At 40.7% G+C, this 19,286-nt stretch overlaps 2 long non-coding RNA genes across 2 annotated transcripts in view; one reads left to right on the plus strand and one right to left on the minus strand.

Moving 5' to 3' along the window:
• The first annotated feature begins 766 nt into the window (after positions 1-766).
• LOC144385318 (uncharacterized) lies at positions 767-1,325 on the plus strand. The gene is made up of 3 exons (XR_013451542.1): positions 767-854; positions 989-1,107; positions 1,202-1,325. It is a non-coding gene; the product is annotated as an uncharacterized LOC144385318 (long non-coding RNA).
• Positions 1,313-19,286, minus strand: part of LOC144385317 (uncharacterized) — a 39,259-nt gene continuing 21,285 nt past the window's right edge. The window contains exon 3 of the long non-coding RNA XR_013451541.1: positions 1,313-2,533. This is a non-coding gene — a long non-coding RNA (uncharacterized LOC144385317). The remainder of the gene's footprint in view (positions 2,534-19,286) is intronic.

Raw genomic sequence — 19,286 nt, forward strand, 5'->3', positions numbered from 1 at the left:
GCAAGTCCCAACCATTTGTCTTCCTAAAATACTGGTCCTTCCGTATAACAATAACCTTGTATGTGATTGGAGGACCCTTAGACTCCTCGTCCAATCACGTGTGAGGTCATAGGCATGACTGATACAGCAGTACTTGCAAGACGAGCATACAAACAGTGTTACTATATTCAGAAGAACTGTATCTCCAGTTCCTTTGTTTGGTTTTTGCTGGTTTGTGAATAATGGCTGGACGACGTCTCGCGTTCAACTCGCCTTCAACTCATCTCCGCGGTCAGCAACTTTCGGCCAGTCCGCAGACAGACGAGAAGAAACTGCTGAATGCTCTCAGTGGATTGTCTCGCCAACTCCAACAACAAACTGCCGATATCAATGAGCGTTCGGGACTCTCCAGGTTGCTGTCCATAGAGGAGAGGTTTGCGGCGCGGGAGGAACTGACTCAAAGAAGAGGAGACGGGCGCTAGCGGTAAGAATACGTTCGATGACTGCAAGCTAAGCTAAAAGTAGAGTAGCCTAAAACGAAAGCTAAGAGTAGCCTAGTAGCCTTACAAGTGAGCAGAAACAGCTTTATTAAAGTGTATTTTCTTTGCCGTGTCGTTGACAGGAAGCGGTGCGCCGTCTTCACAACTCCGAGACGAATTACAGGCGCTACGAACCGGAGCAAGGGTAAGATTTAAAAAATATGCTTTCATTCTGCGGTATAAGGAAATATATACATATAGATACCATAGGATGGATACCGATCATAACTGTACATTTTGTTTTCACAGACTAATCTCGCCTCATAATGAGGCGGTGACCTCGTATTTGCTCCGGGAAAAGTCCAGATTTCGATTTAGATAAAGACGTCATTGTGTGTTAGTGACACTGTTTACTGTTTCTCCTTCCTTGTTAAATGTTAATGTGACTTGCGTTTGATTTTTTATTCATACCACTGTAGTGAATGTGACTGCATAAACGTCCACACCACACTCATTTAATTGTTTTCCAGCCGCCTGTAAGACGTATTTTGAGACGGTACGCAGGAGCTTCAGGTTCTCCCAGCCGGAACACTCATTGCGGGCGGAAGCTGCGAAGAATTCAGCGCGGAGTCGAGCGAGAAGAAAGAGGGTAAGAGTTTATTTGCTGACTTTTTTCAGGTGCATTGATAGATGTGTTGTGTCCATACTCATCGCACAGTACTGATTCATTGTTGTTTTTACAGCTGCTGGAATCGAGACAAAGTGTGCTGGCTGATGACGAGGTGGAACTCTGGAAATCCGCCACCGTAGAGCTCATGTCGGACGGAGAGGATGGCGTTGTTTGCGGGGTCTCGGGGTGGATTGTACGGTCGCCGCCAAAATACAGAGCCACGCACACTAGGCGCCTGCACAACAGACCTGCCTCGGAAAACATGCCACCAGTGACAGTCTACAACCCCGAGGAGGCAAACGGACAGTTTACTGAGCTGTAGTTTTTTAAACCGCCTTTACCCAAGTGTGGGCAGATCCTCACTTTGTATATAGTTGTTGTTTGTATGTTGTTAATAAAGCTCTTTCTTTGCATAAACATGTTCCTGGCAAATGTTCATTTTCTCTATAAATTCATTGATGTCCTGAATGGTATCCTAATAATAGTGTAGTAGCCTACATAGGATAACAATGAAATGAATGTCCAGCATAATATGAATATATAAATAAAATGAGGCGGGTGACCAATAGCGACAGATCTGCCAACCAATCACGAGTGATTTGAAAGTTGTGGTTTCATCACAATCATGAGCAAGGAAAACTCAAGCCTTGGTCTGCCCAGGTGTGGTTTTGCTGCCAATCACGAGTGATTTTACTTGTTTGAAAGATGTGGTTTCATCCAATACGGAGTAGGGATATTTAAGCCCGCTCAGGCACCCGCGGTTTCGCTGTATTCATATGCTAATTTGGGCCATTCGCACCTCCACCAGCTCTCCACATACGCCTTGGATTGTTTCCGACAAACACGACGTGCGCGGGTTGCAAATTGTCGGAAATGGTCGGAAATTAGGGAGATTTCCGGGCGTTTCCGGGGACGAAAATCTCACTTTTCATGCAGTGCAGTCCGTCAAGCTCCTGAAATTTGCGGATGACACCACCTTCGTTGGACTGATCTCTGGTGGTGATGAGTCCGCCTACAGGTGGGAATCTGGTGTCGTGGTGCAGCCAGAACAACCTAGAGCTCAACGCCCTAAAGACAGTGGAGATGGTTGTGGATTTCCGGAGGAACAGAGCCCCACCTTCCCCCATTACTCTGTGCGACTCCCCCGTCACTATTGTGGATTCCTTCCGTTTCCTGGGCTCCATCATCACCCAGGACCTCAAGTGGGAGCTGAACATCAGCTCCATCACCAATAAGCAGCAGAGGTTGTTCTTCCTCAGGCAGCTGAAGAAATTCAACCTGCCAAAGACGATGATGGTGCACTTTTACACGGCCATCATCGAGTCCATCCTCTGCTCCTCCATCACCGTCTGGTACGCTGCAGCCACAGCCAAGGACAAGGGCAGGCTGCAGCGTGTCATCCGCTCTGCAGAGAGGGTGATTTAGATTAGATTAGATTCAACAACGAAATGCAGTTTAACATCCAACCAGAAGTGCAAAATTGCAAAAAGTGCAGAGTATGTGCATATGTAAAGTGTAATAAGTGAATAAATAGATATGATCGGCTGCAATCTGCCGTCCCTGCAGGACTTGTTCGCTTCTAGGTCTCTGAAGAGAGCTAAAGAGATCGTAGCCGACCCCTCTCACCCCGGACAAAACCTGTTTGTGCCCCTTCCATCTGGCAAGTGTTTAACACTTAAAGTGATAACATTTATGTACGTACATTTGCAAATGTACATACTAATTATAATGGTGATGGTGGCCCAGTGCAAAACACAACAGCAAATAGGAAAACACAACGACATCTACCAGAGGATGGACCCTTCTGATTGGACAGACGGACTGTCTGTCTTTTAACAGGAAATGAGTACAGGGCTCTAAAGTATCACGCATTTCGGTCTCTTGTAACGCACTCCCGCCACACATCCAATTCCTCACGACAAGGAATTGGAATCCGGTCCCTGAGCCATGTCGCCCGTAGTGTCCGCGGTACCCCTGCCCCCCCTTTTATTTTACACACCTAAATATAATTTACATTTATAATAAACAACAAAACACCGGTAAAACAATGGTGAAACACTAGTAGGACACTCGTAAAACATCGCCATCTCTCTGCTGCGGCTCTCCTTCTGCGCTCACTTCCACCCCTCATCATAGGCTCTCCCGCCACTGATTTCTTGATTTCTCAGCTTCCAGAATCCGTGAGAATTACGTTGATTGTGCAAATAGTTAAGGAGTCTCACGTTAATTTGAATCCTCCATGTCACGGCGAAAGGCTTCGGACTGAGACGGTTCAAAGACAAACAGTCCGTCTGTCCAATCAGAATGGTCCGTCCACTGCTAGATAGGCCCTACCCTTTCCGTACGAAGTTAATGTCGTTGTGTTTTCCCATTTGCCCTTGTGCCTCCTATTTTTTGTTGTATTTTTCTATTTACTGTTGTTTTCTTATTTGCCATTGTGATTATCAGCTCCATGGCCAACCTGCAGAAAGCACTTGCTGTGATACAATTCACATTGTATTTACAAAACCTTCAGTTCATCAGGTAATTAGTGCCTTTCTCCGCCCAATATACTGCACATTGCGATCATTAAAGAAAATGCTGGCCGTGTAAAGCCTAACATTATTTTCAAACAGCAATATTGTCTCTTGAATACTGGTTTAGGCAGCAATTTACCTCATATTTTTAAGTCGAAACAACATGTTAGATTTTACATTGTATGATTGGCTGATCCCGTTTTCCTTACCCTAAAACTCCTCATGACTAAACAGAACAAACAAAGGGGACAACTGTCAGCCAATCAGACGTTCAGTAGTCGTTCAGTCATGCTTAACCATAGTAGGGAAAAAATCATAAAGGTGAATAAATCTTTTTCCGGACCAATGAGAGCTTTTTTGGGAATATTGGTGTTCTGGAATAATAGCCTCTCGGAACAAGGGTCAGTCCCCCTCACAAGTGCTTGAGGGGAGGGGGAACTGCCCCAGATAGTCACTATCTTGTTGCTCTATGAGGTAATGTTGGAATTCACAAAAGTTGGAAATCTGTATATGCATATGTATAACTCCACAATGGGTGGGCCAGTATCATGCATGGTAGCCCATCATCGGAGATGAAATAATGAACAGGAGGCAAATAATCAAAGACTGTAAAAGCGAGACAGATACATTGCTGCCAACATATTTTTGACCGATAGATGTTCAGTTCTTAATACATTGCAATAAGTCTCCTTTTAGGCTATTGAGTTTTTCCATACATGACAATTACATCGCTATTGTAAGCTGCTACATAAAGCAATAACCAATTTAGTTCCCAAGTCCTGTGGCCATCACACAGTAACTAATAACATCCATCATGGTATTTTTTTGGGCCCTTGTTTTTGTGAAAGCTGTTCTTCTAGACTGAAATACAACCCAGCTTTATTGTGGCTAGAAACCAGTTCTGCTCCTGCTGCAACCAAAAATTAATGTTCTCTGTAAACCCAACCTAAGGAGGGTCTGACTATGTTATCAGATTCAAGGTGCAAATGCAGCATATAACATGTTGGGAGGGATCCGTAAATTACATTGAGACCCTTTATAGCACTAGTTAAATATATGCATGGGAATTCAGTCAACATTATGTACTGAGATGAATGTGTTGATTGCAGGTGTGCATTCCCACTTACTGTGAGATTTCAGAAAACAGTTCTAGTGGCTTAAAGATGGGTTTATCAACTAATTGTGCCCGTAGATGTGGCTTGAGACCTTGATGGATTTTTCCATTGTCTCTACTTTCACCGCTTATGACTTATTCAGTGATTCATTTTTAATCAAAGCTGAAATCAAAGATGTCTGTTAGGGCATTAACAGCCCATAATATTTGGCTGTAACAAATAAAACATGTACTTTTTATTTCAAAACGTGACATGAGTGAAGTGAAAGCAAATAGATTTGATTACTTTGTAAATGGGGTGATGAAAAGGTCATACTTATTGTACTGACAGTTTCTGTCAAATGATCCATTATCGTAGGCCCGCTGAGACTTAAAAAACACATTCGGCAGGTACATCTGCTCACTTGAAGACAGCCCAATTTTAAATTAATCTCATTGCATAATTCAAAGTTGTGACTAAGTCAGGCATGTTAAAAAAGGCATCTTAAATTATACCATCCAAACTCTGGTGTCTCATTAATATTACAGGAACTATTCTTTGACTTGATTTCATTTACTTTATCCATCTGAGTGAGGACAAACGTCCCAGAAGGGAGGAATTACAAAGGGTGAAAATCACATTTTAGGGTCCAGTGTACAAAATAAGTACATAATTGTTTTAACCTTTCCCTTTCTACTTCTCCTCTTGCCTCTTTGAGCTTCATAAAAGAACATATTCATTTCTCATCACTGTCCCTGTTTAATCTACATTTCTTTTTTGTGGGTTTCCAGGTTCTTGCAAACAGGGAAAGAATCAGCTGTGTGGCCATGCAAGTTCTGAGTGTGAACTAAATTGGTATTGCTTTATGTCGCAGCTCACAATAGCGATGAAAAACTCAATAGCCTAAAGGAGTCTTAATGCACTGTATTAAGAACTGAACATCTATCGGTCAAAAAGCTGTTGGCAGCAATGTTTCTGTCTCGCTTTTACAGTCTTTTAATATTTGCATCCTGTTCATTAATTCATCTCCGATGATGAGCTACCATGCATGATACTGGCCCACCCATTGTAGAGTTTCAGTGTCTTACCTGAAGACACTGACATACTCATAAGAGGCACTGAGGAATGAACTGCTAAGTCTGTGGCCGATACGCTTTACCTCCAATTTAATAGATGGTTCCATGTCATTGTTTTTGCGGCCCAAAAGTTTGAAAACCCGATATACCAAATAATGTCAAATTGGACCCGATGCCCATTTGTTCTGAAGCCCATTATCTGGATAACATATGCCCATTACCTCAAGAATAAATTATTATGCACAATGACATCATGGGATCTTCCAAATTGTGTACTATGTACTATGGTGTACATGACCACTCTGCTACCTATTGCTTTTTGCCTTTGTTGGTTGGGTTGGCACAGGGAGTGAGATGGTAAACCAATCCGACGCGGAGCAGGGTGGTTCATGTTTTTCCAATGGTAGGCGAAAACAGAAAGGTCAGAAGACACCAATATCCAAAATAATCTGTCCTGTGCTTGTTTTTGATGCAGGGTCTGTGTATTTTTTTGGGTGTTGGACAAATGGTCTTTGGGTTCAATTGGCCATTATTTGGACGAAGTGCCTTCGAAGAAATCTCCCAGTAAGGGCCTCAGATTACTTCCCACTTTTTTTACAGACTAGCAGTCACTCAAAATGATCTACGACCATGTTTCCAGCTGAAGTCATAGAAAATTTAAGTTTGCAAGCCAAATAACTACTGGCTCTTCCACTGCCAGGGCTCTCAAGATTTCAAGAAAAGTTAACATTCACCGTCACATTTTGTCGGGTCACATTTTGTCGGGTCACATTTTGTCGGCATGACACATGACAGCCCTGCACTGCGGCAGGTTGAATAGCTTACCTGCAAACAAACACATTGGTCTGTTTGGTGAGGTCCATCTTCTTCAATACTTCTGCTAGCAGAAAGCTGTCTGTGTTTTCTTGACTTCTCAATTAAGGCACTACTGTAAATGTTGTCTAACTAGAGGGCACCCCAGATTAGCAGCATCAGGCGTACAAGCACAGTCCAAATGAAGTAGGCCAGTTTCTACTGAATTCTTTGGCAAGTATGGGGATTCCTCTTAATGATTTCCCTTTGTGCAAAGAAAATTAGTTACATTTGTGTGAAATTTGAAACCCCGGTTTTTATTTAACGTGAGTAAAACATTGACAACAAAACAGTAAAAATAACCAGTAAAGACAATAAGCTGACTATAACTCAAAAGATTCATAAAACCAGTAGTAGGGATATGGAGGATTTAGGAAATGCTATCTAGGTCTGCTTATTATTGTAAAAATTGCTGATTTGCCAGTAGATGACAGTACAAGAAAGTGAGGATAAATCTTTCTGCACATGGAAGCCACTGGAGATGCAAAAAGTAACACTCGGTAATAGAGGGCATAAGAGTAAGCAGAGAGAATTCCAATGCTAATACCGCCAACCTGGCTGTCTGCCACACATACATCACCAGTTGTACACACTGCCACTGTCTATAGAGGGTCATTATGCATGGAAATAACTGTAGTCTGAGAGAGCGTGTTTGACTTGAAAGAGACTGCGCTGAGGAGAGATGGAGGGATGAAAAGACCTAACTGTTTGCTGTCAATGAGGTGGGATAAATCCAGTGAGAATTTGGAGAAGCAAGATCGATGGACGGATGTAGGGAGGGAGGACCCTGGAAAGGCCTATATATAGTCTAGCTGTTTATGAAATGGAACTAATGATGTCGGAGGTGGGATATTCTTCTCCTCCTGCATGTGGGAAATCTCTCTTTTCCATACATATAAAGCGGGCATAAAGGTGTTTCTGTGTGTGTCCATGTCCACTTCTATGTACTCTTTCCCACATTTTGTTTCTGCGGATGCCATAGGTGTGTGTCCATCTTTGTTTTTGAGCATATTTGTGCCCATTTTGTGCAATAGTGTGTGTGTGTAAAAATTAATCAAAGCGGGGGCGATGATGAACAGTTTCTGTAGAATTCTGTCAAAGGTTAAGAGCTAGTTATTTTTAAGAATGACATGAATCTCGGGGAGACAGTGATTGCCTAAATGACCACTGTAATTACCAATTACTTCTTGAAGCAGAGAATATATTCACGGCATGTAGCCAGCTAAATACAGACAGGCATTAGCCCATTTATGTACTAATGCACATAATTTAGATCCTGAAAAGGGCAGATGGGAACACAATGGAAGATATAATAGATACGTCTAATATCATTCCAAAAAGAATATTGGATTCATAGGAGATGAATATTACTTTGCGTCAGATTGTTTTTCCATAAAACATTTGAAATATATTTCATCTCTCTCCCCCTTCTTTCTTGCCTCTCTCGCTCTCCCTTTTGTATGCAGCCACCATGCTGTGATCGTTAATGAAGGGTACTGCAAAAGAGACTTGTGTGGAGGCCGTTGCCTGTTTGGCAGGCGCTTATCCCCCCCTCCCACATTAAAAGACAATGAGGGCTTGACACAACTCAGACAACTAGCCTGGTGCGCGCTAGTTACCTGGCCTCTTCTGTGGCGCGCACGGCTCAGAAGTTTGAACTTTTTGTAGTGACGCCCACACACAACAAAAACGGGGTGCAAATCAGAGAGAATATATATGTGTATCTATCTAGACTTGATTTCCGTCTTTCACCCACAGACGAGGGAAGTCGAAGGAGGAAGGGGGGGGGGGGGAGGGGGCAATGGTGTACAGGCCTGACTGGCGAAAGAATATTTACTAAATTAGACATAAACTGTAATGCTCTTCATCTCCGTCAAAGAGCTTGTAAAGTCTTATAAATAAGTAAGGCGAAATGATGGAGACGGAGCACTCCAACAAAAGTGGTGCACCAAAAAGCCCAACTGCAAGTGTGAGTGCTTTTTGTGCAAGTGTTTGTTTACGTGAGCTCAGGATGTTTTCGGGGTTGGGGATAATGAGTTGTCGTTTTGCTGCTCTTCTTCACTCAACAAGCAGCCTTTTACACCCCCCCTCCTTCCCTCTAACACCACACATTGCACCCCTCCTCTCCACCCTCGTCTCCAACTCGCACTCCGTCACCTCTGCTATTGTCAGCCCTGTGCGTTCCTCTCTGGCAGGATAAAAGGGACACATATTTGTTCGCGATGCAATCTTGTCTGTGTTCTATCTGATAAATACTTGGAGGAGAAGCTGATTATTGTAGTTGGCGGTGGGAATCAAAGGGGGACACGCTACTCATAAAGGGCAGAGTGTTTTGAACTTAAAGCATATGACTTCATCCTCCTCCTCCTCCTCTTAGCTCCCCTCAAAGTCATGTCCGTGCCGGTCGCAACCCGTTTGAAAGGGATTAGCTTATTCCATGTGGGGTTTTTCTTTAGCAAGTGCTGGCACTACATATGGTGGTGAATCCATATGGGGGCCCGGGATTCACATTGTGGTAGTAATAGCAATGGGGAAAAAACACGATCTCCGCCACGCTGCTGGAAAAGCTAGCCCTCTCCCCCGCCAATATACCATCCCACCCCCCCTTCATCCGTAAACATCCCCATCACAGAATGTGTCAGGATTTAAAACGGGACAGGATATTTTTAAGTAGCAGAAACAAAGTGTGTTGACTGTTTATTTCTTTCACTTGCCTACTGTCATCCCTTGCCAAAGCTGTTTAGCAGCAGCATTGTCAGTGCTCTGTTTGCCACCGGCTCCATGCTCTCACTTCTGCTTACTTTTTTTGTTTTCTTTATCTTTAAACAATAACTGCATTTTACAGTAGCAGCACTTTTTTAGCTGTGTCTTTATTTTGCCGCCTCCTCTAATTTTTTTTTTTTTTTTAGCATCATCACTTTTGTTGACAGTTGTCTTCAATAGTTAATGCCGCAACAAAAAGTGGTGACAAACAACAAAACGCAAAAGAGAGGTTGTTTTAGTTTCATTCAGTTAAATTTGTCCCACACCATAAGCATTAACTCTTTACTGGTTGTCCTGCGGCAGTGTGTGAACTAAGTGTTAATCATACATAAGATGTTCTAGTAGAGACTTGATATTGCTTTCCCTGCTCCTCCTTCTTGCTTTTGGAAATGCTTGTGGTCAAGAGACTGTAACATCTGAGAAATGTGAAATATCACATTGTTCTATTCACAAAGCAGTAAAAATACACCTTTTCTCAAATCAGCACTAAGGAGTTTACTGCTAGATTATGAATGAGCAGGTTTAGCTAGGATTAATGAAATCTATAAATCAAGTAAATACTTGATCTACTCTTATATCGTATATACATTGGAGCATATACCAGATCCACAATAAATGTCATGGTGTACTAGTTATCCTATTCACTGGGCCATGCACCTGTTATACTACATATTCGCCCATTACACCATACATTTGACAATATACCAGTTAGACTATTCATTTGACCTTGGAGCAGTTCTTCTACACATGTCACCATGGAGCAGTTCTACATGTTTGGCTGTTTACCAGTTATACTGTGCATTTGACCATCATAATGTCATGGTGCGGGTTTATGTCCTGTTTTCTTTTGTAGTTTCCTGCTTTTCGTGTCCTTGGGTTACTTCACTTCCTGCCCTAGTGTGTTTTCTCCTATGGGTTATTGTCTGCCGTGTCCCTGATTGTTTCCACTCGTGTCCAATCACCTGCACCTTCCCAGTGTATTTAAACCATGTGTGTCCCTTGTTTCTTGCCGGTTCATTGTATTGTCTACGTCGGTGAGTCAAGTGTTAGTCTTGGAGAGTTGGTTTTGTTTGCTTCTAGGCAGAGATTATTCAAAAAGAAAATTCTAAAAGTCTGCGTTTGAGCCCCCTCTCTTGTCCCCAGACAAAACTTGACACATGATGTGAATCAGTGCGAAGAACCTGATTTGTAAATCCATTCCACATAGCCATTAAACTTTTTTTCCTTTCAGTCATTATAAGTATTGCGCAATAGTTGAGAGCACAGAAAGCTGACTGCTAAAACACAATCATATTCATATGATAAGCTTGATCACGTGTGGACGCATGGAGGGATTAAAAACTTTAGAAATTTAGGTCTCCATTCAAAGAAATATTTTTTTATGCGATTCAATTTGTGACTTCACTCGGTTTCGCTCCCAATAAACATTCTTTGATATGGATTGCCCTGGTGATCGCTACATAGCTGGACTTGTTTTGATGACGGAACGCTGAGTGGAAATTTCACATGGCACACCAGCATCAGTGCAAATTCGTGGATGCCATTTTGCTATGACAATATGTCTTTAAAAGAGGAAAAATTGCCTTAACAGCACAAGGTGTAGTTGATTAATTGAGAATTCTGTCAGGGATGCGAGAGGCAGGACTCAAACGCAGACGTGAAGTAACAAAAGACAACTTTAATAGTCAAAAGGCAACAAACAAAAGGCCAAGGGGCAAAAACGCATACAAGTACAAGGGGAAAAAGGCAGGCAGGAACTCGGAACATCCACGACGATAGACAATGACGCAACAAGTGACACACAAGACACAGGGCTTAAATACACTAGGGAGGTGCAGGTGATTGAACACAGGTGGAAACAATCAGACAATCACAGACGATGACAGGACAAGGCAGGAAGTGAAGTTACCCAGGGAGACAAGAAGCAGAAAACTACAAAATAAGACAGGAAATAAAACCACACCGTGACAGAATTCATCAGAAACAATAGTTTGACCACCGGTTCTGTCTTCTCGAATATGAATATTTTCTGCTTTTTTGTTTGTACTTTACAATACCAACTGAAATATCTTTGGATTTTGTTTAAATTTCTCGGACACATCAAATATTTGCGAACATCCTCATTTGATGCGTAATAATCAGCTAATTAGTTGATGATTCAAAAAATGTCATTCAACTAATTTAGGTATAGCAATGTGAAGACAATATCTACATTAAGTAATGTTTTCTAACTGAATACGGAGCCCTCTTCCAAATCAGGAATATTATAGATACAGTTAGAACTTCTTCTTGAGGAAAGTAATAATGCTAGCACATTGGATGGTAGGTAGACAATATCTATATCCAATCATCTCAGCAACTTTCCTATTCATAAATGATTACCTGTGTGTATCCTTGGTGGAGGGGTGAAGCATGCACTGTAAAATAAGATCCTAATTTTACGGAAAATAATTTTTACAGTAGTTTTCCTGTGTTTTTGAATTATGTACATTACTCTGTAAACAGTCAAACTGTAGACTTAAGTATTATGCTAATAAAGACAAATCATTTTTTTCCCTCATTTTTTTACGGAAGAAATACAGTAATTATTCTATTTTACATTTTTCTTGAATTACATTCAAATCATGTAAAATAACAGTCAAATGACATATATTTGTATGTGTATATGTATGTAAATATGTATGTATAAATGTATGTATATATGTATGTGTATATATATAATATATATATATATATATATATATGTATATAATATATATATGTATATATATATATATATATATATATAATGTAGCGTTCCGTGAACCGGTATATGTATGTATGTATACATATTTTACAGTGTGGGCAAATTAAGAATTCTGGACTGTATCCAAATCACAAGGCGGTTCCACAAATTACTTTTCTGTCCCTCACTAGCATTACAAATATGTTGTGGACCCCTGAGCTCTTTGCGTGCCCTTCCGGTTTGATTGTGTATATATATTCCTCTTTGTATTTGTCCTACTGTCCATCGTTTCATTGTCGTACTGTCCGTTATTATTTATCCAGCGCCATGTCAAATTCCTTGTATGTCTATCATGTTTTTGCAATAAATGTTCCTGGTTCCTGATTCCTGATAATTATGTTGTATGACCACATCATTATATTGACCCTTGGATTTTTAACCTGAAGTGGTCGGCAATGTTAATAATGTCAAATTTGAAGCTAAATCTTGACAAAAGAGTCAGACAAGTGCATGCAATGCGACCTGTAATCGAATTAAGGACCATTTTTTTCTCCAGAAATTGGTAAAAGCGAGAACGCAAACGTGAGCACAAAAAGCTAACCCTGATATCCATGAGCACAGAAGTAAGTGGTGGCTGGGAAGCCATGGCATTTGAATGACACATTAATGGCCACGGCTCGTTTGTGGCATGCCAAGAGTCCAGAAGACAGAACCAGTCTGGAACGGAGCGGGCCAAGAGCTTAGTGGGGAGTCCACAAACTGCTCAAAGCTGACATTTGTGCCTCCAGGAGGTACGCAAACAGGGATAGACATACAGTCCGATCCAACTACCCATCCCCCAGTGCACACTCCTCCCTCCCCACCCTTCAACCCACCCAGTTGTCTTCATCTCTCCATCAATCTTATTTAATTGTTTTTCCATCGGAGATGTTGTACATAGATAACTCACAGCACATTATTCTGAGTACTCCGTTCTCTCTAGGCAGAAGTGGCATTTTGAGAGCCGGCCCCATCTTCAGCTGTCTGGGGGACGGTGGGAAAACTGCTGATGTGCCATAGATCGTTTTTTTCTCCAATAGCACTGGAGTTCATTTTAATATGCTCAGGTTCTTGTTAAATCACGCAGACTGATTGTTTTTATGTACTACCGCACTAACTTCCTTACGAAAAATTAACAACAGTGTTTCAATACGGGGAGGGTTGAAATTTCTGCTTGGATGTTAAAAATAACACCTATGAAATGTGATGTCCTGTGAAAAAAACATTTCATGTATATTGATGATGGAAACATTTATTAAAACACTTTACCAATATCTCCAAGTACGGGAAACAGGATTGATGAAAGGGATTATGTCTTACTTTGGAGCCTCCATGTTTCTGTCATTCAGACCAAATTCATAGAAGATATATAATGAACAAGCAAAAGAAGCTTCATTACAATGTCTGCTTCTGCTTGTTGCTGATTCAGAGTTTGGATTAAATCCTATATCTTAATTTAAACATTTGATTTGTAAGTGCACATCTGCTCAGCGGTTTTAGCTGTGGCATTTTGTTGCTGACATGGGAAAATAAATGGCACTAGTCCAAGAGACAAAAATATGAAAACTTCTGAAATGCACATGATTTAAGAGGCATTCCTTATTTAACCTGATGCTATCGGGAAAAAAACACTATAACCGCAAGTACTAACTTAAAAAGACATTAACCATGTTTATATTCAAAAGTTTGTTTTAAGAAACAAGCTTATTTTAAGAAACACTAATGCTAAAAAATTTGGTAGTGGTTTGGTAGTTAGTCCACAAAACTAATTTACAAAAAAAGGAACTTAAACATAGTTTAATCAGAAGATGGCCAATAAATTGTATGGAACTTTGTCCACGGGAGGAACTTCTGTTGAAAAGGAGTAATAACAAAAAAGTTCCATAAGAATATGGGAATGGAAACACAGGTAGTGGGCTGTCCAAGTTAACGCGTTATTTGATGAGATTATTGTGGCTGAGCTTAACGATAAAATATTTTAACGCAGTTAGTTCTGGTGTGCGTTGATGCCTGACCCCTGAATTTACTTAGCGTAAATTTAACGTGTTCTGTGAAGCACAGAAAATAGTCGGGTCCAGCGACGTAAGATTGGCGATGGAGGTGGCCTTACCAGGGATTACCCCGGTTTCTCCAACAGCCTGCAAATACTCAACAGTCAACACATTTATCAGTGATATGACAGTAAATTGCCTTCAGAAAGAGCAGCTATGATATTACTGCAATCAGGTGTGCTATATGAACAACATTTAGAACATGACGAAACTAGAAATGCCAGAGGCTCCTAGGGGGAAATCATTCCTGACAATGTTGTCTGCATAGTCTGATATCAGAGAAATGACCACGATCTCTTATGGTGGGCTGGCACAGAATGTGTTAAATACGTCATGCCAGCCTCAAGGAAGGAAAGCCAGGAAAGTCAATGACAATATTATTTTTGTGGGTGGACACACAAACTAACAGCAATCACTTAGATGGTAGATGGATGGGTGTAACACGGGACCATCAACTAGGTGATCAGTATTTATGATCTGCGTTGAGCCGAAAGTCAACGCTGACTTTCTTTAAAATAAAGTTGAATAGTTTCATCTTTATGAAACAGAATGTTAAACCATTAATCTTTTCACTTATTACAGTTGTGTTTGTAAAGAGGCCTCTACGGATAAAAAAATACATTTTAAATGAAGTCATACTTTCACTCATTTTAAAACTCGTGGTCTCATATGGTGGTCGTTTGTCACACACGTAAAGGCCTAATTGTCATAATTCTGTCCCATTAATCTTAAACTTAGTGAGACAAACCCTATACAGCAACAGAGCCGGAATGAACTCCTTATTCCACATCAGCTGCACCCTTTTTCCTATTATTTGTAGTCTTGTGCGCTCATTGTATTGTGCACTTCCACTTCCTTACTTATTACTTACTGAATGAATATAGTCTAAATGTGTACTCGGTAACGGTTCAACAGAGTGATCAAAAAAACTTTTCTGCCTGGTGCCAACCAGCACTGATGGCTTTCAGAAGGATGCCTTCCAAAAAAATGTTGCATCTACTTTAATAAGGACTCTTTGTTTTATGTTGTTGCTCGCCATATGTCATTGACTTTAATACCTTTAAAAATACAATTGATATTTTAAATTAGTATTACACTGCTGCATATTCATCATGCACGCCTTTTGTTTTACCGGTGCCTCCACATCAAGAGGGAAAGAGAGAAAAGATGAAAACACCTCTGCCAGCTTTTTTTCTTTCATTTGGAGTAAGCTGTTGGTGAGTTCTGTTAATTTCACTCAGAACACTCTGTTGATGGCTTACTGTGCACATAAGAAACGTGCAGCGGTAGAAATAATTGTTCTTTTCATGGTAAGAAAGGCCATATCAATTAAGAGTAAATCGTCTCCTTAGTTATTACGTTACAGCCCAGTTGTACGCCGTCAATTGTGTTGCGCCCCCGGCCCCCTTACTTTTTTTTCTTCACTGTCTCTGCACAAACTGTGTTTAAGCCCAGCGACATTGTAACCAGCATTTAACGTGAAAAATACTCACAATGTGTGCTTATTTGTGAGTCCTCGTTATAATGCGCATGGAAAAGGATATGACGTTATTTCTTCTCTACTTTAAACATTTCTTTGTGAATGACATGCTTTAAACCACAACGATTGGTCTGTCTATTGAGGGTTAACTCTGGCTCTGTTTTTTCATTTTTTATCCAAAGCTTAGGGGTATTTACTGTGGGCCTATTACTCCTCGTTGCCTGGGGACTCGATCTTGAAAAGAAACAGTCATATATATGTATAGAGAATAGGAACTTAGAAACCATGAGGGAATACAAGCATGTGTTTGATATATCCACAAGTAGGTTCCTTCATTGACACAATAAGATAAGATAAGTATTCTTACTCTACATTCTTAAACATTTGCTGTGGAAGCGTCTACGATGGCAGATTGTTTTTATTTTAATCTTTGCATTTCACATCAGCGATAACTGCGAAACTGTAAATTCTGCCTTTTTATGTCATAATGTGTGTGCATCTGTGCCATTCCTCTATTACATTGTTTGATGTGCTGCAATATGTTTAATGTATGTGTCGACTGCATGAGCCAACAGGCATCAGCAACCAGGACTAAGCAATCCACTGTATAATTTACTCTGCATAGACCTAACATTAAAGTTAAACAAGTAGAAAAGATACAACTCATAGGGCAAATAAGCTCTCGCCTAATTGTGAGAGCCGGATCATATATCAGTCAGAGGAGTGATCTCAGGAGCGGGATTATGATTATTATTACCTATATTAATAGATGAAGAGGAGTGATAGTGTTTCAATGCCTGTAATGGCATTTGACCCCACTTGTGTTTTCCTGTAAGGAGCGAGATCACGATGAGTGGTTGGATGGCCGAGAGTGGGAGGAGGAGGATCCGAGAGGTAATTAGAGGGCAGATAAAGGGAGTGGTTCCACAATGAGTATGTAATATTCACAAACATTTCTGCAACAATGAGGATTAGATTTTTCTGAATAGTTTCTGGGCTGTGGGGTGGAAGGATTTTGTTGCTTCACCTAAGATTACACTTTTTTACTATCACATCCTCATTTGTGCAAATGAAGGTTAATGTTTAAAATTTCTAAAAAATAATATGGTGCTCCAGCGTTATTTGTCTTATATATGACAAGGGGCTAATCTTAACTGGTGATACAGTATAGAAAAAGTTGTTTTGTTCTTTCAGTTCTTTACTACAATATTATTATCATTTTTATTTTAAGGTTATGTACAAAAACTATTTATTTCTAAAATGAAACAATAATACTATTTACAGATACTATCTGATACACAACCCCTCCTGGCTTCTCTGACCTCGAGAAGCACATCATATTAGTTAATAAAAAATGAGGACAAGTATTAATTAAACATTAAACATTTTATGTCCAGGGAGAAAGGTCAAGGATTAAAGCTGAACACGACCTGTATTACGCCATCTCTGTTCAGCTATGCTGTGAGCATGAGATCGACCGTTGCCAAGTCTGGCCTCATGCTTTCTGTCGTAACGCCAGCCGCCGCCTCCCCTGGTAGGCCCGGAGATGATGCATCTTCTTTGATACATTCTTAAGCACACATCAGACGCGGTCAAATAGTAATCCGCCGATGCTCGCCGGCCAAACAACATCTGCCTCAAGACGTGAACTAACATTCCCTGTTTTTCTCTTTTGGCAGAGGAAACATGCCCCTCACAACTTCTGAACATCCACCCACGCGTCACCGCTTGTGCGGTTATTTACCAATTCAAAAGAATTCAAATACTCCGAATAAAATGTAGCAAACAAAGGAGCAACCACAAGCATGAAAACACATCAGATTTATTCTGCCTGCCTTGTTTACCGGTTCACGGAACGCTGCATGCAAACAGAATGCAAATGCATTTGATTGAATCAGGTGATGCCGAGGTAATTGTATTTGGAGAAATGTCCAAGATTTTTTTTTCATCATTATCAGTGGGGGGGTTTCTTTATGAAATCCATCTTAAACAAAAGCTATCATCGCTCCCGAGCCTTGTGATCTTCCTTTGTCACATGCGGATGTGGATGCGTCTTTAATTTCCTTTCAATTAAAAGTAAATATACGCCTTTATTTTTTTCCCCCCACTGAGAAATCCAAACAAGAGGAGTCAACACGAGCAGACAGGTGAGGAATATTCATCTGCCTGGTGTTTTCTTCTTTTTTTTCTTCTCCTCATTGTTGATGCTGATGATGTGATTCAACAGGCAACACTGCGGCTGCATGCCCACACCCACGAGTTTGTATCCCCCTAAAAATTAATAAATAAAAATAAATAAATAAAACGTTCCCTGTCGGCTTGTCTTGTTCAGAGCTGGATGGGAAAGACAAACAAACACCAAACAAGTGCAGCACAACACTAACTTAACTTCATCATTAAATGGCTGTTAATCCATGTCTCCAGTAGATAGGCTCGCTTTGATCAGAGCAAAATTGTCAGCGAAACACAGCTTTTTTTGTGTTTTTTTTCTGGTCGTGTAGTTGGCTTGTCACTGTGGATACTAATGCAGTGACAGCGGTATTGCTCATTGACAGCCGCTGCTGTGAATTTATTTGAATCCATGTTACCTTCCATCAGCCCAGTGTGTCGGATGATTTATAGCCGATAACCGGCAGGTGTTGTGTATAAACTGGCTTTGTAGAAGTAGTAAAAGTACAAACCGCAACTAGCAGTGTTATTACTAGTGCTGAGCTACAAAACCGTAATATATTACTCTAATATTCAATATTTGTATTTTTACGCCTCCATGTCCGATCACCCTAGAAAATGATGTATCTTGTTTTCTATTTTTACTGTTGTATTTTCTATTAACGTGACAAACTGACTAACAAATCACACACGACTCATTTCCAGCAGTTCTAATAAATTCACTGTACTCTGTCTGCTGTGTATTACTGAGCATAAAGACGCAGTTAGCTGGTTAAGATAGTGGAGCGTTTAGCAGACAGATATTTCCCTCCAAAAGACCAAAACAGAGCTAAAAACAGAATTAATGTTGAATTTGGATTAATCAGTTAATCATAAATGCAACTTGCAATGTCAGAGCTTTGCTGGCAAAAAATGAGTCTTGTTTGAAGACATCTTGTTGAGGCTTTGCGGAGTAATGGGTAATGTGACTAATTACTTATTTGTGAACTAATATAATGCATTGGCACCTGAAGACAACTGTCTTGTTAACTTAAAAAGGTGCAGTGAATAAGCTCTTCCTCAAATCAGCTTGACTAAAGCCTAGTTTATGCTTCTGCGTTTTCAGAGCGACGCAGACGCAAGAGCCCCTTGCGTGTCCCTTGCGTCGCTTTTCACACCTCCTTGTGTGATTGCGTGCGTCGACCCATTTTTCTAGGCTTGCATCGAAAGCGTTGAAAGCGACGCAAGCTTCCCGCAGCGCACAAGGCTGCGATTGGTCTGCTAACTACATGCTTTACTTCTCACATTTCCGTTTTCATAGCCCGATACCGCCATTATTAAAGCGAAGAATGTTTACGAGAGAACGGATCAGATTTAAGAACTTAATCGAAAGAAATGCGTAAATATGACCGCT

Source organism: Gasterosteus aculeatus, chromosome 12 (genome assembly GCF_964276395.1).
Source record: "Gasterosteus aculeatus chromosome 12, fGasAcu3.hap1.1, whole genome shotgun sequence".
Classification (NCBI taxonomy): domain Eukaryota; kingdom Metazoa; phylum Chordata; class Actinopteri; order Perciformes; family Gasterosteidae; genus Gasterosteus; species Gasterosteus aculeatus.